The sequence below is a fragment of the Sus scrofa genome, chromosome 6, assembly GCF_000003025.6.
Source record: "Sus scrofa isolate TJ Tabasco breed Duroc chromosome 6, Sscrofa11.1, whole genome shotgun sequence".
Taxonomy (NCBI): domain Eukaryota; kingdom Metazoa; phylum Chordata; class Mammalia; order Artiodactyla; family Suidae; genus Sus; species Sus scrofa.
Genome location: NC_010448.4, coordinates 26904009 through 26926666, shown reverse-complemented (window position 1 = coordinate 26926666; position 22658 = coordinate 26904009). Strand labels below are relative to the sequence as shown.

The 22658-nt window shown below is 49.3% G+C and overlaps 1 long non-coding RNA gene across 2 annotated transcripts in view; it reads left to right on the top strand.

Annotated features, from left to right (window-relative positions):
• The window catches only part of LOC102162742, a 452540-nt gene continuing 437118 nt past the window's right edge, over positions 7237 to 22658 (top strand). For both annotated transcript variants that reach the window (XR_002345309.1, XR_001303633.2), the window contains exon 1: positions 7237 to 7632. This is a non-coding gene — a long non-coding RNA (uncharacterized LOC102162742). The remainder of the gene's footprint in view (positions 7633 to 22658) is intronic.

The window sequence follows — 22658 nt, the reverse complement described above, 5'->3', positions numbered from 1 at the left end:
TCTACCTTGTTGTGACTATTAAGTGGATAAAGGACAGAAAGCACTTTGCCCACTGCCTGGTATGTGGTGAATAGCCAGTCAACATCAGCTTCTTTGAATATGTCGTCATTGTTATTGCTATTACTGTTTTGGTGCTGTAGTTCCCTCCTGCTCTTCACCAAATATTTTCTGTTCGCCTCTGGGCAAATGGTAGGATTGCAATTCTCTGACTCATGAAGAGTAGGTAAGGGAGTTCCTTTGTGGTGCAGCAGGTCAAGGATCTGCTGTTGTCACTGCAGTGGCTCAGGTGGTTGCTGTGATGTGGGTTCAGTCCCTGGCCTGAGAACTTCCAGATGCCATGGGTGCGACCAAAAAAACAATTTAAGTGGGGCCTCTGACTTGCTTGGGGTCAGAGACATGTAAAGGGAAGTATGTGTTTCATCTGGGGCAAGACTTTTTGGGGCCGGCACGTGATTTGCTACTGTCCATTCTCCTGCCCTGAACATACAGTCCTAATGACACACCCTTCGTGGGGATAGTTGTTACAGCAGTGTACCTTGGCCTCGCCTGACTGATACACATGGGCCAACCCCAGCACGTTGAGACTATAGGTGATCAGGCGACTTCAGCTTTGTCACATGAGGCGAGATAAGAGAGAGGCAGAGGAGTTGGTGCAGCCCTTGACAGGCAAAGTTTTTTTCCCAGTGCAGTGATTAAAACTAGCAGACCTGGCATCCTCTTCCCTCTGACTAGAGGAACTGGGATGTGTGTAGGAGGCTGATCAGATCGGAGGGGCTGATCAGATCCAGGACCGGATCAGATCCGGGACCAGACAGCAGCTGTGCATTTCCTCTTTGGAACCAACTGGTCCTCTGCCGGGAGCTCCCCCATCTACTTCTCTGCAGAGTACAGGCTGTTCCCATTTCTCACTGTGTTATATCTTCCAAGTGACTAGGATCCCTGCTCACATGAGGATTTAAAAACTGCACTCCCTCGAGGCAGCCCCGTAGAAACTCCTCTGCGTTGGCTCCCTGCCAAAGCCATGAGCAGGCTTCGTGGGCAGGGCCACCAGAGAAGGGCCCAGCCTGACATACTAGAGCCTGGGGACCCTCTGAACCTCTGGGCCAGGGACAGTAGGAGAAGACGCTTGAAAACCCAGGTCCTCCTGTTAAGCTGATATTTTGATTCTCACTCATTTCTGTTCAGGTATAAATGATGGACCTAAAGTTATTCAACCCAGACTATTTCAGTGGAGGGAGCAACAAGTTACAAGCACCTCAAAATCAAGAGATGGAGGCAAAAGAAGTAAAGGGGGGCATTGAAAGAAGATGGGGGAGTTCCTGTCGTGGCTCAGTGGTTAACGAACCCCACTAGTATCCATGAGGATTTAAAAACTGCACTCCTTCGAGGCAGCCCTGTTGAAACTCCTCTGCGTTTGCTCCCTGGCCTCACTCAGTGGGTTAAGGATCAGGCGTTGCCATGAGCTGTGGTGTAGGTTGCAGATGCGGCTTGGATCCTGTGTTGCCATGCCTGTGGTATAGGCTGGCAGCCACCACTCCAATTTGACCCCTAGCCTGGAACCTCCATATGCTGCAGGTGCAGCCCTAAAAAGCAAAAAAAAAAAAAAAAAAAAAAAAAAAGACTGGGAGGTGGGTGGGCAACCAGTCAGACTCCCTCTGCGAGATGATGCAGGGACTTTGAGGTCAGGTGGCCTGGGTTCAAAACCTTCCCCTGCCCCTTGGCCGCTGTGTGACCTTGGGGTGGGGGGTAAGCTGGGTTCATTGTTTTGAGGTCAAGAGAGCACCCTTGGCTGTGTTCCTGAGATGTGTGAATGTCCATGTGCTGGGCTGTAAGTGGAGCAACGCCCACCCCTGCAGCCCCCATCTGAATGCCTTATCCTGTGCCCCCGAAAATGTATTAGCACCAGTACCAAGAGCCATCTTTTCGTTGTTTCACTGCAGGGATAAAATTAAATGAGCTCAGTTAAATTTTACAGTTGACCCTTGAACAAGGCGGGGATCGGAGGCGCTGGCCCTCTGTGCACTTGACAACCACCTGTAATTTATAATCGTCCCTCTGGATCCATGGTTCCTCAGCATCCATGGATTCAACCTGTGGTGGATCGTGTAGTCCTGTGGGATTTAATATTGAAACAAAGTCATGTATAGGTGGACTCGCGCAGTTCAGAGCTGCGTCTGAGGCCCATCTGCGCTGAGTTCTTCCTATGTGCAAGCTGGGTGTTGCACATAGGAAGGTGTTGCACACTTACTATGCACCGGACTGGGTGTGGTGGAGAGAAAGTTGGGAAAAGGATGCTGCGGGTGGTAACTCTCAAGACACCGAAGCGAGAGCTTGGGGTTAGAAACCAGGAGGATTGGCCTCGGAAAGACGTTTCCCCTCCTTTGGGACTCAGTCACCCAGGGAGACCTGAGTGGCATCTCCTCTGATGTGTCCTGGGAGGACTTGGCGGGTTGGGGTCGGGGGGAGTGTGAAAGTCACTGCAGTAACAAAGCTCTTTTCGAGCGTGGGGTTTTTCACGCTTACTGGATCCACTGGTGTGTACTGGGAGCTCAGCCCTGACCATGGTGAGGCTGCTGACAGCTGGCTGGGGTTTTCCCGTGGGGTGGTTTGATTAGACACATGCGACTGGACTTGGTTTGTCTCAGGGGCCCTGGGCAGCTCTCCACGCACAATTCCTGCGGGAGAAGGGCTGGGACCTCCACCCATCCGTGGGTTCTCCACCGAGGGCCAGCCCCCTGCGTTCCCCTTCTGAGGAGGAGCGGGACTGAGTCTTGCTTGAAGAAACGCTCACCATCTGGTCCCCTGGCTGTGGGCCAGGGAATCGCCTTCAGCGTCAGAACAGCAGAGATTCAGAGCGAGGCTGGGAAGCCACATTTCTTCTCATCTCTGGGAGGGAAGCCGGGCAAATGGCCGGGTACCAGCGAACCTCCATGCGCCCCCTGAGAATTGGGGAAGTGTTCTTATTTTTAAAATAATCACTATTGGTTCTGATTTCTGAGCCCAGAGGCCCCCTCATTGAGCTTCCTGATGATTCCTTCCTTGCATTTTTACATTTTTAAAAAGAAAACTCTTAGGATCTTAGCTTCCAAGTTGACCTGATTAGCTACCAACCGCAAGCTTCCTGGCCTCCCCCGTGGGCCATGAGCTTTTGGGTTGGTCCAGACAGGGCTGCAGGCAGGTGGGGACACTGGGTTTCCCTCTGGGAAGGTGGGAAGGCAGCAGATGTGGCTTCACAGTGCAGACCACATGAGTCCATTACTCTCAGGCAAAGCCCCTTAGCTGGGGCCTACTTAGCATGAGGTCTGCTGCTGGGTAACGGGAGGAACAAAGGCGTGGCTGTTAGATGGGGGAGAAGGCAAATAAAATCAATTGCAGGAAGCACAGAAAAAAGGTCCCCCCAAAAGCTTGGGGCTGTGGCTGGCCAAGGAAAGGCATTTTGGCAGAGCTGTAAAAGCGTTTTCGAATCCCAAGGTGTAGAAAGAGCTTATGCGATCATCTCTTGATGGACATTTAGGTTGTTTCCATGTCTTGGCTATTGTGATAGTGCTGCAATGAACATGCGGGTGCATGTGTCTTTTTCAAGGAAAGTTTTGTCTGGATATATGCCCAAGAGCGGGATTGCTGGGTTATAGGGTAGTTCTATGTGTAGTTTTCTAAGGTACCTCCATTCTGTTCTCCGTAGAGGTTGTACCAACTTACATTCCCACCGTATCTAGACACTTATGATGGAGCCTAATAATGTGAGAAAAAAGAATCTATACATGTATATGTAACTGGGTCACCATGCTGTACAGTAGAAAATTGACAGAGCACTGTAGATCAGCTATAACGAAAAAAAAATTATTATATATATAAAAAAAGAGCTTATGAACCTTTCAGCTGTAAGGGAGTGTGGTTGAAGACTGAGAGGTGAGAAGTTCAGGTGTGGGGAGATGCTGGTGGAAAAGGGGTGTGCTCTCAGGCTTGGCCTGAGAGTAATGGACTCATGTGGTCTGCACTGTGAAGCCACATCTGCTGCCTTCCCACCTTCCCAAAGGTGGAATGTAAGTTGGTACAGGTAGGAAAGGCCTGTAACACCAAGAAGGAGGTTGGTTTTGTCAAGTCTGTGGTTTGGAAAGATCTTCTGTTTGAATACCCCTTGTGATGAGAAGCTCACTACCTCTGACACAGCCCCTTCTACCTTCGGCTCTGACTTATTAAAAGTTCTTTCCGGAGTTCCTGTCATGGCTCAGTGGTTAATGAATCTGACTAGGAACTATGAGGTTGCAGGTTCCATCCCTGGCCTGGCTCAGTGGGTTATGGATCTGGCGTTGCTGTGAGCTATGGTGTAGGTTGCAGACGAGGCTCGGATCCCGCGTTGCTGTGGCTCTGGCGTAGGCCAGTGCCTACAGCTCCGATCCGACCCCTAGCCTGGGAACCTCCATATGCCGAGGGAGCAGCCCTAGCAAAAGGCAAAAAGTCAAAAAAAAAAAAAAAAAAGTTCTTTCCAAGAGCAAACTGTCATCTGTTGGCCTTGGAGGTGCCTGAGGGACCAACCTAAGCCACCCTTGGTCCTTCCATCCTTGTTTTTGTCCTTGATAGAGTGATGGACATTTGGTTTGGAGACCAGCATGATAACTTCTTTTTACCACAACCACCACAAAGTTTAGGCATGTTCCCAGAACCTCCAGAACTTTCCATTAATGACCGAAGTTGGCCTCCTCTAAGGAACATCATCTGAATTCATCTCCACAGTTTTCCTGATGGCTCAGAACTTGTGGGTTTCGGTTCAACAGTCCTGATTTCGAATCCCAGCCCAGCCACTTTGTAGCTTTCTGACTGTGAGCTCATGGCTTTCCTCTCCAAGTTCAGCTTCCTCAGCCCGGCGCAGGGGTTACTGTAACTGCAAGTGACATCCTCGCATCCCTCCTCTCTGGTTAAGAGGCCTCTCTCTTCCCAGGCTGTTGAGATGGAATTTTGGAAGATCCTTGGTCACTGCTATTTTTGAGAAGCTTCTGGAGCCCCTGACCCCTTTCAGTCACCTTACTCCCCTGGGAAATAGATTTATGTGTTTTCTGACTAAAACCTGCCGCCAGAGAAAGACTGGCTGCCGTTTGCATAAAGGGATCTGTTTTCGGGCTGCACTGTCCGTCCTTTCCCTCTCTGTTGGTTTGGAAGGCAGGTGCAATCTGCCTTTTGCAGGCCGCCTCCATCTGTTTCTAGACAAAGTATTTTGACAGCGCGTTCTCCGTCTTGCCTCTCTCTAGCTCTCTTTGGGAGGCCCAGGCATTTGCTTTTGCCGAGCCTTTGGCTCTGTGATTGTCTGGTGGGGTCAGCCTACTGGGCTGCGGGCCTGAGCAGGAATCTGAAACAACCCAGCATCAGAGAAAGCAGGTCCCCGGACACCACCCCATTCACCCCTCTCCTGTCTCAGCCTGGGGATCGAGGCCCAGAGAGCAGGGTCAGGGGCAACTTGTCTAAAGTCACAGGAGCGAATTGGTGGCAAAGCTGGAGGGACAACTCCCCTCCCTTGACTCCGTGTCCTGCTCTCCGCTGGGGCCCCGGGCCCTGAGTAGCCTGAGTGTTTCCAGGAGTTCGTCCTCTGGGCCTGCTGCACACATCCCCCCAGGCTGCACGGCTTTATTTTGGTCACAACCCCCATCACTATCTGGTTCGAGACACCGCCTTATTCCCCCTCTCAGGATGCCTGGTTTGCAAACCCCCAAACTCCATGCCCATCAAACAGACACTTCCTGAACTCCACCCTTCTCCGGCTCCCGTTTCTGGCTGAGCAGGAGGAGGTGCTGTGGGAAGGCTCAGGAAGCCTCAGGAAGGCAGGCAGTGGGTTCCAGCAGCTGCGATTTGGGCAATTAGAGCTGCATCCCCTCCCCCGTCCCATCCCCCAGTCTCTGCTCACAATCTGGCCCCGCCCTGGGCCCGGAGAACAGCAGCCTGTTTCAGTTTTCCTGAGCGTGAGATGCTGTTCACGCACGATGCATGTTCCGGTTGCTGCTGTAACCGATGACCACAGAGGCAGTGGCCTGTAACAGCACAAATCTCTCCTCGATTCCGGAAGGCAGGGGCTCAGAGAGGCTGAGAGTCAACCTGTTGGTGGGGCCACTTTTTTCTGGAAGTTCCAGGAGAGAATCCTCTTCCCTGCCTTTCCAGCTTCTGGAAGCCTCCTCTGTTCTTTGGCTTGTGGCCTTTTTCTTCAAAGCCAGACACTTAGCTTCTTCCTTCTCTGAATCGTCTGTCCTCACCAGGCCTTCTTTTCTGTATCAAGTCTGCCTCTACTTCCCTCTGTGTGGATATTTGTGATGACCTCTAGAACTCACCAGGACAGTCCAGGCGCATCTCCCACCTCCCTAGCTCAAGATCCTTCGTTTAGCCTCATCTGCAAAGCCCCTTTGCCATGGGAGGGAATGTCCACAGGGCCTGGAGGTGAGGATGCCTTTCAGGCTGCCAGTCAGTTCATGTCCCGCCCATTTCACAGACTTGGAGCCTGAGGCCTGGAAAGGTTAAGGGGTACAGGGAATTCAGGTCTCAGACACCTGCTCCTTAATCCTAGGACCTGGGCTTGTTGATGGCCTTTTGGAATCCATGGGGTGCTCTTTAAAAGTGAATAATCTTGGCGTTCCCATTGTGGCTCAGTGGGTTAAGAACCCGACCTAGTCTCCATGAGGATACGGGTTCAATGCCTGGCCTTGCTCGATGGGTTAAGGATGTGGTGTTGCCACAGCCGAGGTGTAGGTCGCAGATGCAGCTCAATCCCGTGTCGCTGTGGCTGTGGTGTAGGCTTGCAGTTCCCATTCTGCCTCTGGCGTGGGAACTTCCATATGCCGTAGGTATGGCCACACAAATAAATAAATACGTAAAAGTGAATAATCTGACACTTTCTCACATTGGTTGGTCACTTTCTGGGGTTGCAAATAGCTTCATTGTTCCTTGGAAATCTAGGGAAAGCCCCCCTCCCCGGCCCCCCTTTTCCACATCAATAAACTGAAGCTGGTAACACCTACCTCCTGACTTGGTTGGATTTCCAGGAAGATTGCAATAATGGCAATTCTTTCCTCCCTCCCTCCATCCCCCCTCCCTGCCGGGAATGTTAGTGCTATTTACCCACAGCCTCCCCTCCTCTGCAGACTTGCTTTCAGCCAAACAGGGGGCCGCCCGAGGAGCAGCCGCCCCGCCTGCCCCTCCCATGCATCCCTTGACTGACTCACCGGAGGGCACAGGGCTGGTTTTCTGCCAGGTGAAACCAGCTTTGGGTGGCAGTTCAGGCTCTAGAGCTCCCTGCGGGCTCAGGCTGGCCTCTGCCCGAGGTCACAGCTTTTCTTAGCTCCTTTTGTGTCCTGCCTCCCTCCCTCCCCACCTCCGGAGAGCCTCCCCACTGATTCACGGCACCCCAATCCTGCTATGGGGTCCACTTCTAGAGAACTGACCCTAAGTCACTTCCTTCTGCTTTTTAAGTTTCTCTTCTCTCTCTTCCCTGCTAGGAAATCAGGAGAGCGTGACCTCATGGAAACCCAGTCATCAGCAGGAGAGAGACCGGCAGCATCGGACGAGGGAGGCCGTCACAGAATCAGGACCAAAGCTCGCTGGCCTTGGCGTTGGAAGGTTTATTGGTGGCCTCCTGTCTAATTGAATATCAAGGTACCGTTAAACCTCACCTTCCTTCTTTACTGCTGGGTTTCTAAGTCTTATCAAAACAAACTTGAATGGTAGAAAATACCAGGCAAGTCAGTTCTCTTGCCTTAGCCTTAGTTTCCCCACCTGCAGAGGAGCTGGATAATCTATCCGAAATTTTATGATTCCAAAAGCATATCCTGAGGAGCTCCCTTTGTGGCTCAGCGGTAATGAGCCCCACTGGTATCCATAAGGCTGGGGGTTTGATCCCTGTCATCGATCAGTGGGTTAAGAATCTGGCATTGCTGTGAACGTGGTATAGGTTAACAACGTGGCTCAGATCTGGCATTGCTGTGGCTGCGGCGTGGACCGATTTGACCAGCCTGGGAACTTCTATTTGCCGTGAGTTCAGCCCTGAAAAAAGCAAAAAGTCAAAACCAAAAACGTATCCCTTTGTGACCTTCTGCAGATAAGAACAGTTCCAATTACCAACCTTTGATGTGGGCCCTCCAACCATGCTGAGCAGAGAGAGGATGGCACGTACTTCCACCCTGGGAAACAGAAAGACTCTTATCTCCCTTTTCCTGTTTCATTGACTTGTCTATGTATCATTGCCTCCTGGGTTCATATGTCCAGCCTGGTCCTCACCCCTTGAACCAGGTGACTTTAGCCTGTTTCTTCTAACCCCTTCTTTTTTTTTTTTGGTCTTTTGCCTTTTCTAGGGTCGCTCCCGCAGCATATGGAGATTCCCAGGCTAGGGGTCTAATTGGAGCTGTAGCCGCCCAGCCTATGCCAGAGCCACAGCAATGCAGGATCTGAGCCACATCTGCGACTTACACCACAGCTCACGGCAATGCTGGATCGTCGACCCACTGAGCAAGGCCAGGGATCGAACCCGCAAGCTCATGGTTCCTAGTCGGATTCGCTAACCACTGCACCACGGGAACTCCTGCTAACCCCTTCTTAATTGGATCAGGCTGCCATGACAAAATGCCACAGCATGGAGGACTGAAATAACAGCAATTTATTTCTCATAGTTTTGGAAGCTGGAAGTTTAAGGTCAGGTGCGAACACGATGGGGTTCTGACAAAGGGTCTCTTCCTGGCTTGCAGGTGGCCACCGCCTCCCTGTGTCCTCCTTAAAATGTTGGGGTGGGGGTTGCTCACACACGAGAGAGATCTCTGCCATTTCTTCTCATAAGGGCACTAATCCCAACGCGAAGGCTCCTCCCTCATGACCTCATCTAAACCCAATTACCTCCCAAAGGCCCCGTCTCTAAATACCATCACACTGGACTTAGAGCTTTGACAAATGAATTGAGGTCGGGGGCGGGGGGCATTGCTCAGTCCATGGCAACCCCTGGCCAAGAGGGCATTAAATAATCGGTGGGGCTCAACCAAGTGTGGAATCTCTTAGATGTTGCAGGACATGCTTCAAGCTTATCCCTCTGAAATGGGGAGCTGGGCGTTATCTATCCACCATTTCCCATCAGCCATGGGTTGAGAGCTGCTCCTGGGAGCTACTGACCCCTGCCCTCCTGGGCTGCCCCTGTGAACTGAGCACACTCCTGTGACCACACAGGTCCTCAGGCAGGGTGCAGGTGCGGTGCTGAGGCCACTGGGGCTGCGTGCTCAGGTGTGGTCAGTGCTGAGGGGCCCTGTGCGGGGGTCATGCCGTCTGCCTGCAGGTCTGCAGGCTGAGCACTGGGGTGTGCCCACATTTAAATCTGGTTCTGTGGTTATTTCAGGAGAGGGGGGTTTTCCACGGAGTTGTGGGCGCAGAGGCCCCAGGGGAGTGGGTTGTTCATGATGGGGTGGTGAAGAAGCAGGGCAGAAGTGAGGACGCCTTTTGAGTGAATTAGACGGGGGTGGGGAATCAAGAGGGAGCATTCTCCATGCAAGGTGAGAGGCTCAGGTGTGTGCTTTTGTACCGACGGGATGCTGGGGGTGGGGGTAAGGGAGTGGTGAGTGAAGCAGGATGCAGGAGCCCAGGTGTGGGGACGGGGGCTGCACATGTGAAGATTTGAAGGCAGATCAGAGGGAGGTCCAGAGGTCCAGACACATGCAGAGTGACTGATCTATGGGGAGCACAAAGCCTCTTCTGAGAGAAGAGGGAAGAGGGGAGAAGTGAGACCAGCTGAAGGTGCACTTGGTAAGGAATACTGAAGGGGTGTGATTGATGCCTTCTATTTTTTCAAGGAAATATTGGCAATGTCAAGACAAATGAGTGAAAAGAGAGAGAGGTGGGGGTGTGTGCTATCGTTGCCCATTTCTTTTCTTTTTTTTTTGGAGTGGAGTAAGCCAGTTTCTTTCCTTTTATACAGAAACACTTCTCAGAGCTATCAGAGTGACTGCATTTTCTTTCATTGAAAATAAATACACATCAAATGCTTCCACGCACTTAGTGAGTTTCTCATAGTCTTTGAAATTACTTATTGGTTTCGCTTGTCAGCATTGCGTGCGTGTGTGATATAAAATGTTCTGGTATTTTTGAAGGGCAGTTTGGAATCATTAGTAGCCTTAACAATGCATGTAGATTTTGACCCGGCAATTTTGTGAAATGTGACAACTTTCATGCCTGAAAAGCCAAAGGAGAAGATATCAAAGACAAATGGGGAGTCAGGAGAAAAGGATTCCTTGGGCGGGAGGAAGAGAGAAATAGTTCACATTTATTGAGTTTTTACTATGATCCAGGACCTTTTGGCTAAGGTTTTTTAGTTGTTTAGTCCCAGAATTCTATAAAGGAGGTATTATTATTGTCATCCTGATTTTAAGAAGGAGGAAATGGAAGCACCCCTGGGGAGTAATTAACTTGCTGCAAGTTACACACTGAGAAAGTAGCAGAACCAGGAGGAGAAGTTCTCTAGTTCCAATGCTAGGTCACTAGGTCTAGGTCACTGCTATGGCTCGTACCCACAGATCTTAGCCCTGTCACTTGACACTCTTCTCCGTCTATTTATTTTTTCCTCCCAGCTCTGTTGAGATATAATTGACACATAACACTAAGCAATTTTAAGGTGTACAACGTGACGACTTAATCCTTGTGTATGTGGTAAAAGGGTTACCACGACAGGTTAGTTAGCATCTCCGTCACCTCCCATGGCTGCCATGTCTTTTTTTGTGCTGAGAACATTTAAGATCTACCCTTTGAGGAGTTCCTTGGTGGCACAGGGGGTTAAGGATCTGGTGTTGTCTCTGCTGTAGCTTGGGTCACTGCTATGGCTCAGGTTCAGTCCCTGGACTGGGAACTTCTGCATGTCATGGGCATGGCTAAAAATAAAAGGTCTACCCTTTGAGTTCCTTTCAACATATCATACAGTGTTTTTAACTAGCGTCATCATTCTGTACTGAGAGCCCTAGAACGTATTCATTCTTTTTTTTTCTTTGGACTTTTCAGGGCCTCATATGTGGCATATGGAGGTTCCCAGGCTAGGGGTCGAATCAGAGCTACAGCCGCCGGCCTACACCACAGCCACAGCAACTTGGGATCTGAGCCACGTTTGTGACCAACACCGCAGCACATGACAACACAGGAACCTTAATCCACTGAACGAGGCCAGGGATCGAACCTGCATCCTCATGGATCCTAGTCAGATTCTTTCTGCTGAGCCACGGTGGGAACTCCTCATTCATCTTATAACCGAGAGTTTGTAGCCTTTGGCCGACATCTCCCCAGTTCCCCCAGCCTTAGCACCATCCTTCTCTTCTCTGTTTCTAGGAGTTTGATGTCTTTCGACTCCACATGTAAGTGAGAGCATGTAATGTTTGTCTTTCTCTATGTGCCTTATTTCACCATTGCCCTGTATGTTTGGTCGTGGTGTGCCATCAAAGCTCAAACCCAGAAAACCCACATGGGCCCAAGAACTCCAGGGGGCCAATAGACTCTGCAAATTCCGTGACAAATAAAATAGTCCCATTTCTCACTGACAGACTATTACATGTTTATGGAGTTGATCACCAAACTATAATGGTGGAAGGGACAATTCTTCAGACTTTAGGAAGCAACTTATAAAGATTAACATCTACTCTTTTTTTCTGTCCTTCAGTCTTACTGGGGAAAAAAAAAAAAGACAAGATGCATGTAACATGTAATGTTCTTCAGGTGCTGCTCTGGCTGTGGTTTTTCACAAATGGAATTCTGAACAAGAGTATTCAAGTTGAGGAATTTTTGTTGTGGTTCAGTGGGTTGAGAACCCAACATTAGCGTCCATGAGGCTGTGGGTTCGATTCCTGGCCTCGCTCAGTGGGTTAAGGATCTGGTATTTCTGTGAGCCATGGTGTAGGGTGCAGATGCAGTTTGGATCTGGCATTGATGTGGCTGTGGTGTAGGAAGCAGCTGTAGCTCTGATTCAACCTGTAGCAGAGGAACTTCCGTAAGTATGGGCCTAAAAAGAAAAAAAAAAAATCTAACAGGGCTCTCATTTCTGTCCCCTGATCCACTTGCCTTGTATTTGGGTCTCATTAAAGTATGAGAATAGGTCTTCCGTGAAGACCTCTTGCCATGTATCTGGTTTCCCAGATGACAAATGCCAATTGCAAGAAGGAAGAGAGAGGAGATCTTCGGGTATAGAATCCTAGCATATCTGAGCCAAGAGGAACCTTGGGGACAGTCCCGGGCCATCCCTTGATTTTTTTCCTTTTCCAGAGAAGGAAACTGCCTCAGCTCCCACAGGGCTGGGGCGGGAACCCCCTGCTCTTGGCCACTGGATCGCTTCCACCAAACCACAGTGCATTCCATGTTGGTGTATGCTCACTTCCCGGCCCAGTTTATCATCCTTGGACCTAACATTCTAAATAAACTGTGTGTATTTCCTAAGAACTCTTTAAGAATCCAGTCCCACGTGTGTGATGAAAAACATCAGAAGCTTCAGACAAGATGTTCACACGTGTCACTGTGGATAGCACGTCTCCAAGCCCCTCTGGACTAAAGTCTTTGATGTTGTTGGTAATCTGTTCTTCTAGAATAGAGTACACAGAATTTCCATTTCTCCCCGATGCACAAGTAGGAGTTGGCAAAGTTACAAACTGTTTTGCATGACCAAATGGGCAGTCTCTCTCTTCCCATCTAACGAAAGGCAAGAGGTCCAAGAGATCATTTTCAGCCCAAGGAATCCATCATGAAGGTGAATGCAAACCTCCTTCTTCTCTACTCAGCTGGATCTTCTTTGAGAGGGATTTCATTGTAACGTGATTTGGACGAACCCGCAGAATAATATTAAAGCCATAAACTATGCAGAGGAACACATGGTGGCAGGTGCAGGAAATAAGTTGGGAACGCTGAAAGTTATCATGTCCCAAATTTAGTATCACGATGTCTAATCACAACTCATAATGTTAACTATCAGACTGCTTAGGCACCGTCATGTCTTTCAGGAAAATAAAGTTGTCTTCTATCATGTGGGACAGTCTGAGTATCTACCGACTATCAGAGACCACAAAATATGGAATTTTACATGTTCCTATACCCATCATTTTAGTACAAGAGGACTTTGAACTCAAACTGAATACTCTTTTTTTTTTTTTTTTTTTTTTTTTGCTTTTTAGGTCCGCACCTGCAGTATATGGAAGTTCCCGGGCTAGGGGTCAGATCGAAGCTGCAGATGCTGGCCACAGCCACAGCCACAGCAACCGGCTGAGCCACATTGGGAACTACTCTGCTAGATTTTTGATTACCATTGGTGGTTCAGGTTGGGGAGGGGGCCTTTCTCTTTAAAGCCAAGTCATTTGTACCAGAAAAAACATATGGATCCATTTCCAGGCAGATCTGACCTACATTTGTAGGGGGGCGTAGGGTGATGAGAGATGTCCTTCTACACCTTAAGGACTGTGGCCTTCTTGAATGGCACCGCAGTAGCATCCTGTTAATGTGGAGCGTGCAGTTGTCAAGAAATTATTAAAAATTAGCAATGGGCTACAAAATGCAGAGTGACAGATTGGTGCCCAGGGTGCTGGGGAAAAGAATAATTTACAGCTTCCAACTGAAATCTCAGGTTGTTTGTTCTTCGTTTCTGGAAGCATAACACAACGTTCGCAGCATGTGTTGGGAGAAATCAGCCTCTTGTTGATTTTGGAAGCTGTTGTCAGCCTGCCCCCCCCCTTTCCTCAGCCTCAGAGACACAGCAGACTTGAGGGGTGGAGAACAGCATGATCCCAGTGTCTGAGCTCAGTCCTGGGTCCCCAGAGGCGCCCCATGGGAGTGGGGACTGCTTTCTGTTGCTGGTGCCTGGCACATAGTAGGTGCTCACTGAAGATGTGTTGACTGCACAGCTCCTGGGAGCCACACTGGTGCGCAGAGCAGACAAGAGCAGGAGGAGATGAGGCAGTGTGGGGCTGGGGGGCTTGTTACCCCCATTTCTCTTGCAGGAGGATGTGCCCCCACCCCCAGAGCAGAGGAGAGGAGAGCCTGTCTTTGGAGCTTGGCTTCTCCCTTTTCTCCTTCTCATCCGCCCTCAGTGCTGGAGGGTGGTCGGCTGAGTAGCAGGATGGGCAGAAATGTGCTCTTTCTGCAGGTCCCGCGTGGAGGGAATTCAACAGCCGTGGTGACTCTCCCCTGAGCATTCCAGACTCAGCTCCCAGATTGGACTCCCTCATGGCCAACCTGAGGGCCCCTTGAAGGGCAGGTGCCACCATGTCCTGGCCTCACCACGGCTTCCCAGAGGAGGGCAGAGAATCCCTGTGCTCTGCTGTTCAGATGAGAAAGAACTGGTGTTTCCACACTCACATTCTCGCATGGACATTATTCAGCTTTTACTAATTGGCTTTACGATTTTTCTCAGTAGTTAATATTCATCTGTCAAAGATGGAAGCATAAATAAATAACTCTGGTCGGAGCACACCTTCTTATTAGGCCATACATCATGTTAGAAAGTTCGCATTCTTTAACCAGGAAGATGAAATTAGAAACATCTTGAAAAAGCCTTCTTGTTATCAATCATGTCATCTCAAACATGTTTCGAAGCTTGCTGCTGGCATCCAGAATAGATGTTTTATTCAAAAGAATGTATTTAAAGAAAATGACAGCACTTTTCGATTGCAGCTTTTTAAAAACAGGAAATCTTTCAAGTCGTCCTGACTATGAGCATTCCAATGCCTTGGCAGATGAGTGGAGTGGCAGAAGCCGTCTCCGGGTGCACTCATCAGAATGGAGGATTTTCTGACCCTTTAGAAAGGGAGTGAGACAGAAAGACAAACGGACTGTGGTTTAGCAGAATGTCCTGGGTCTTGTGTGGCTTTAAAAAAATCGCTTGCCCTCTTTGAGATCTGGTCTATTCATCTGTAAAATGAAGAGGCTGTCTAAGTTTAGTGCCTTAGCTTGGGCTGCTATAACAAATGACCACAGACTGGGAGGCTAAAGTCACGAACATAGATTTCTCACAGTTCCGGAGGCAGGAAGCCCAAGATCAAGGAGCTGGCAGAGTGGGTATCTGGGGAGGGCATTCTTCCTGGTTTGCGGATGTCCATCTTCTTCTTCTGCATTTTTTTTTTTCCCTTGGCTGCAGCATGTGGAAGTTCCTGGCTCAGGGATTGAACCCAAGCCACAGCAGTGACAATGCTGAGTCCTTACCTTTAGGCCACCAAGGAACTCAGATGTCCATCTTCTTCTTGTATCCTCCTATGGTGGCAGCAGAGAGTGAGACTTTTTTTTGGTCTTTTTAGGGCCACACCCATGTCACATGGAAGTTCCCAAGCTAGGGGTCAAATCCAAGCAACAGCTGCCAGCCTACACCACAGCCACAGCAACACCAGATCCAAGCTGTGTCTGCAACCTACGCCACAGCTCATGGCAACGCAGGATCCTTAACGTACTGAGCGAGGCCAGGGATCAAACCTGTGTCCCCATGGATACTAGACGGTTCATTACTGTTGAGCCCCAAAACAGGACCTCCCAAGAGTGAGCTCCTTTTTCATCAGAGCATTATACAAGGGCCACACCCTCATGACTTCGTCTAACCCTATTACTCCCCAAAATCCCCACTTCCCTTGGGGATGGAGCTTTTCCTACCTGGGATCATTCCCCACCCCCCACAGGACCAGACCTGTCCAAGGGCCCTTGTAGCTCTGACCTGATCAACCCCAGGTGAGTTGAGCTGAGGGGGTTCTCGTGGCCCCAGGTACCCAGCCCCTCCTTCCAGGAGGTGATCAGGAGCTCTCCCCAGTCCCGCCACACCTGCATTCACACCCCAGCACAGCGCAGACAGGAGACAGGAGAACGGGGTCCTTGCCTCAGCTCTACGCCATGACCCCTCCCCTCCCTGGGTCTCACTTTCTCCTTGTAGCAAATAAGGCGTTGCATGGACTAATCTCCAAGAGCCAAGATTTAGAAACCCCCTGGGAGCTAAGAGATATTCAAGGCCTGGATGTATTTCTGCAAAAACAAATAGAACTCAATCCATTTCCATAAAAGCCAGGATCCCATGGGGCAGCATTTTCCTTATTGCAAAGATAGTTTAGAATCCATTTGTTTGCAAATGAATTCAGGAAACAAAGGGACTTCAGGGTCAGGCCTCTGGTCAGCAACAGAGGTCATTCTAGGGGCAAGTACCCTCAAAGCTTTCTCAACCCCTGATGGTCCTACAGAACAAATCCAGAGTCAGCCAGTTCCACTGAGTTGGCATCCAATTGAGTCCTGGAATGCTGGACCTGGAATAAGCTCAGACATCTCCTGGAGCAGCATTCTCACTTGGCAGTTGACAAAAACCAAGGCCCTGGAGGAGGACTTCATGTCTTCAGGGCGCAGCCCAGGGGTTGCGGAGATGGGACTTGATCCCAGGGTTCCCCCCACCCCAGGGCTCTCCCCACAACCCTCCATTTGCATCTCACTTAAAAGGCCTTAATATAACTCCTCAAAATGCACCACTTGATTTTGAATTCTTTGCCTTCTTTAGGCCCGAGTCTAAAGTTGCAGTTTGTAAAAACGCACAAACATTGAACCCACACTTTTACTGCAAAGGCGGGGAGCCACACCCATCTGCCACCCTGAACTGCCAAGGGAGTGACTGTCCAAATCTCATCAGGGACAGTCTGCCAAACACTTCACTGCCAAACCTCATGGAAAATTAATAATGTTAAGTGTGTCTGTGACATCTAGGAGTCAAACAGGTTGATTTATGACAAGGATGTCTCCCCACAAACCCCATTGAAAATGGAAGGTGTTAGACTAAATTAGGGAAGGTGGCGGGCTAGACCAGACACAATTAGGACAAATCCCAGGTTCTAAGAGCCCACAGTCCGGCAGGACGGCTGTGCCTTGTCAGCAAGATGTGCCAGCAGAAGGTCCAAGGTGATGGACAAAGTGTAGGGGGCCTCAGTGGAGAGAGGAACACTTCTGGCCCCAGATCTTGGGGGACGGGCATCTGGACGGGCTCTGGAAGTGGGGAGGATGGGGCACGAGCACAGGGGTGCTTTGTGGCTCAGAGGTAAAAATCCCTGGTGCACATTCGGGGAGTAAGTGCGTGGCTGTAAGCAGAGACACGATTGGAAATGGCTGGTTGGATCCCTGAGGTGAAAGTCTCGTGTGACGACGGGCTAAGGGCCAGCTCTCGCTGAGGAGTCACCCCGGCCCCCGTGACAGTGGTGACTGATGCAGAGCAGAAAATAGGGATTTTGGAGAAAAGACTGGAGAAGGGTCAAATCCTGAGGATTCTGCTTCCCAGGGGGTGCCCTTTGGCAAGTCATGTCACCAGCCGTCTCTGTAACGGGGCACGGACCTCTCTTTTACAGGAGGGTGCCAGGTTATGGCATTTTTTGCAGGATAGGCATACCTTGTCTTACAGGGCTTTGATTTATTGTGCTTTGCAGATAGACTTTTTGCAAACTGAAGGTGTGTGTGGCAACCCTGTGTTGTCAGGTGATGGTTAACATTTTTTGGTAAAGTATTTTAAAATTAAGATGTGTATGTTGTTACACACTTAATGTGCAACACTATTGCACACTTCATAGATTATAGAATATGATGTAAACATAACTTATATGCACTGGGAAACCAAAAAAATTCCTTTGCGTTGCTTTACTGTGACTTTTGCTTTATTGTGGTGGTCGGGAACCGAACCTGCAATGTCTCCGAGGTCTGCGGTAATGAGAGCCAGCAGGTGGGCTGCGTCATGTGTTGTGCTGAGCTTTACATTACTTGTGTCACTGAATCTTCAAAAGGACTTTCTGGGGTAGATACTGTTATTATCCCATTAAACAGATGAGGACACTGGGGCTCAGGCACTGGCCTCTGCTTTAGGCTGCCCAGCATGAGAGCGTCCCATCTCTTCAATGATGTCACAGCATCACACATGGTCCAGTATCAGTGCTCATTATCCACCTGGTCTTATGAGGAGTCAGGCATATGCTGTAAATAAACATTTCACATGAGCTGGTTTCTCTAATCTTTTTTTTTTTTTTTTTTTTTTTTGCTTTTTAGGGCAGCACCAGAGGCATATGGAAGTTCCCAGACTAAGGGTTGAATCATAGCTATAGCTGCTGGCCTATGCCACAGCCTACACCACAGCCACAGCAACGCAGGATCCGAGCCGTCTCTGCAACCTACATCACACCTCATGGCAATGCTGGATCCTTAACCCCTGAGCAAGGACAGGTTTCGAACCCACATCCTCATGGATACTAGTCGGATTCGTTTCCGCTGAGCCACAACAGAACTCCATGGCTTCTCTGATCTTTGCAACAGCCCTCCCAGATTGTGTTTTACTCTTTGCATTCTATGGCTGGGGAAGCTGATGCTTGTCCCAGTGAGACAGCTAAAATCACTGGGGTTTGGTTGATTTACTTACATTGTGTCATATGCCCAAAGATTTTGATTTAATTGCCTGAGTCAGATATTGATATTTTAAAAAGCTGCCTGGAGCTCCATACCAAAAAAACAAACAACCCCATCAAAAAAAGGGCAGAAGATCTAAACAGTTCTCCAAAGAAGACATACAGATGGCCAAGAAACACATGAAAAGATGTTCAACATCACTCATTATTAGAGAAATGCAAAGCAAAACCACTATGAGGTACCACCTTACACCAGCCAGAATGGCCATCATTAAAAAGTCTACCAACAATAAGTGCTGGAGAGGGTGTGGAGAAAAAGGAACCCTAGTACACTGTTGGTGGGATTGTAAATTGGTGCAACCACTGTGGAAAACACTATGGAGATTCCTCAGAGAACTAAACATAGAACTACCATTTGATCCAGCAATCCCACTCCTGAGCATCTATCCAGAGAAAACCATGACTCAAAAAGACACATGTACTCCGATGTTCATTGCAGCAATATTTACAATAGCCAAGACATGGAAACCACCTAAATGTCCATCAACAGAGGAGTGGATCAAAAGATGTGGTGCATATACACAATGGAATACTACTCAGCCATTAAAAAGAACGAAATACTGGCATTCTTAGCAACATGGATGGACCTAGAAATGATCATGCTAAGTGAAGTCAGCCATACAATGAGACACCAACATCAAATGCTTTCACTGACATGTGGAATCTGAAAAAAGGACAGACGGAACTTCTTTGCAGAACAGATACTGACTCACAGACATTGAAAAACTTATGGTCTCCGGAGGAGACAGTTTGGGGGGTGGGGGATGTGTTGGGCTGTGGGATGGAAATCCTGTGAAATCAGATTGTTGTGATCATTATACAACTACAGATGTGATAAAGTCATTTGAGTAATAAAAAAATAAAGTAATTAAGGAAAAAAACCAAACAGAAATAAAATAAAATAAAATAAAATAGAAAGCTGCCTGAGAGTTCCTGTCATGACTCAGCCGTTAGTGAACTTGACTAGCATCCTTGAGGACTAGGGTTCAATCCCTGGCCTCGCTCAGTGGGTTAAAGATCTGGCGTTGCCGCGAGCTGTGGTGTAGGTCACAGATGTGGCTCGGACCCTGAGTTGCTGTGACTGTGGCATAGGCCTGGCTAGAATTCTGACTGGACAACTAGCCCGGGAACCTCCATAGGCCTCGGGTGCAGCCCTAAAAGGACAAATGAATAAATAAGCTGCCTGGCTGATTCTGATGTGTAGCTGGGGCTGAGACCCTGTTGGCCTGGTGGCAAAGCTCGTATTCTTAACCGGGATTTTTAAAATTAAAAAAAAAAAAAAAAAAAACCCATGTAGTTCTCCATTGAGGGCATCTGTGGGTTCCCAAACCTAGATCTTTGCGCAGTAAACAGACTGGCTTCAAATAGTTTGGATCCTACGGCGACTACCGTTGTTTAAAACAAGGCAGGGGAAAGGAGCTTTTTCAAAAATTTAGCAATACGGGTACATTAATAGGAGTGCCCAGGGCAAAAATAGCTTTTACTCACCTGTCAAGTTTCTGTCATCACCTGCCAACACAACAAACTTTATTTTCTAAAGATACTGAGAAGAATATGAGCTGTGGGGCTCCTGGCTGGGGGAAGTGTGGGCTTTGGCAGGTGAAGGCAGAGCACATTTTCAACCCCATCTCTCTCCTCTGAGAGAAGAGCCGCTATTCCGGGGCTCTCGGAGACACTGGAAAAGGAAATCTGACGTTCAGTCCTTCAGAATTAAGGAGGTGGGTGTGGAAGACGACTCGTAGTGTGGAAACCTGCCCGGCTGCCTTCTTCTGTTTCTTGGGGCCAGTGCTCTTCTGCGTTCAGACAGGATGCTGGGCTCAGTGGGGTGTCCAGCCCTCCCTCTGCGGGACCCATGTGCCACTCCGGGAGCTCCATGAGCTGCTTTCCCCAGCTCTCCCGGCTTCTCTGCTTCCATCAGCCCCAGACACGTGAACACCTGTCCCTGCTTCTCAGAGGGGTCATGTGGTCCTGGTGTCCCTACCTTCAAGGAGGACGCGCCACAGGCTGCCTCCAGGACCAGGCACTGGGTTGCAATGCGGGGTGGGGGGGTTGTGATTCCTTCGAGCTGGGATTTCAGCAAGTGGGTGAATTGCTTGGATGCGTTACATAAGTTGAGACTCAGGGTGAATCTGCCTTTGGCGATCAGGTCTGGCCGTGCTGTCAATACGTCCCTGGGGTCTGTTCAGAGGTCGTGCCTGGTATCACCAAGGGGCTCTTTGTGGGAAGGGGCCACGTCCACGACCCCCAAAAGAGGGACTCACTGCAGGGTGAGGTTTTGGTGACCGTGAGCAAAAACTGGTCTTCTTGTTGTTTTGCTAAAAGTGACAAGAATACCTTTAATGATAGAAGTAAGTAGTAACAATAATGATAGTTGCAACTAGGTATAATGGGCTATAATGACAAATATTGTCCATGTTAATTTTCAGCACACTCTCCTGTGGTAGGTTTATTTTTAGCTCCATCTTACAGCTGAGGGAAACTGAGGCTCTGGAAATTCAAGAAGATGTTCCTCAGAGGTGGCAGAACCATTTTTAAACTCGATCTTGTTTTTTCCTTTCATCGCTCGGGAGCACAGACCTAGAAAGGTATTTTGTAAATTCCGTTGAAACATGCCTCGTGAAAAGGTTCCTGTGATTAGTTGTTCACACCTGCTTTCGGGAGGGAGGGGAGAGGTGCCGCCTCCTCCACATGCTGTCCTTTCAAAAGGGTGCAGGCTGCCTGAGCCCCGCCCTGTCGGCTCCCCTCTCAAAGAGGGGGCGACACTCATACCTTCAACCATTCCTGCCGGCCCTTCACTCTCCTCTCATGTTGTCCATTTGATCCATATTCCTCTGAAAATCTTCCCCATTCCAAATATAACACTGAAAGCATCATCCCACCGGGGGCATTTTTTTTTTTTTTTTTTTTTTTTTTAAAGCAAGAAACTGCGAGGTGTCAAGTTTTAGAACAACAAGGGATCATAGAGATCGTGTAGCCCAGGCCTCTCATCTTGTACCTGGAGAAAACTGAGGCCCAGGAGGGAGGGAGAAGACAGGCCAAGGTCACTGGGCATTAGGGGTGGGGCCACACACCCACAGTTTGCTCACCTCTAAAGGGAGGAGTGCGGGTCGGTTGGGAGGGGGAGATGGGGTTATGTCTGTGACCTACTTAGTGCAGGGAAGTTGCCGTATCTTGGGGAGAGATGATGAGGGCTGGCAGCTGGCAAGTGGGGATGGAGGGAGAGGGGAGGTCTTCAGGCTGTAAAAGGAACGAGACCTGGTGGCGGACTGTGAGAGGGGAGCTATCGGAGATGGGTGACTCCCAGGTTCCTCAGTTTCAACACCTTTCAAATGGGTTTCAAAGGATGAATAGGAGTTCGCCCACTGGGTAGGGGAGGGATGGCCCTCTGCACAGAACAGATGGCCTTGTGGAGGCAGGGGGGTTGGTGGCGCAGAATATGCTGGTACACGCCTAGGCATGCTCTGTGGGACTTGGTTACCCCGGTGGAGCAGTCATCAAACAGGCATCTTAGCAGCAATAACAACCATGAAAAGAGCAGGGAGAAAATGAAAATCAATGCTTGCGACGGTGTTGGAAAGACATTTTAACACCTTTGTGGACTGATGTCTCACAAGCTCCATCCAGAGCCTTCGAGTTAATGAAATTTAAGCAGCTAGCCTCTCTTCTGACATGGCTTGTCCCCAGTGTCACCTGAGCTGCCGGCCTGATGACTTCTCAGACAGCAGAGACATCCGGGGCCCTCAGCTCTCCCTCTTTTATGGCTGTTATCTGCCCCTGGATCAGAACAGGCGTTGACTGTTGACGGCGGGGTGGGGGTGGGGTGGGGAGCAGGACTCCTCACAGCTGCCAGAGCAGTTCCAACCACTCTTTCATTCCTCTCCTCAAGTTACATTTTAACCAAACTTTACAAACGTTCATTTTTGACCAAATTGCTCAAGCATGCAAAAGTGCCATTTATTTTAGAATGCTAAACCAAAGGCTGTTTTCTTCTGTTTTGTTTTTGTATTTGAATTTTCGTTTGTTCCATTTCCAGAGCAGATCCTAGGTCTTGAGATCCTAGGTGTGGGAGCTCCTTCTGAAAAGCTTTAGTGTGTGTGTGTGTGTGTGTGTGTGTGTGTGTGTGTGTCAAGAACACACACGCATGACTCCGCACAGACGGTTCAGCTTCTGAGAAGCAGAGCTGAGTGGGTGACCTGGAACCAGCCATGTCTGAAGCCTCCTCACTTACAGGGC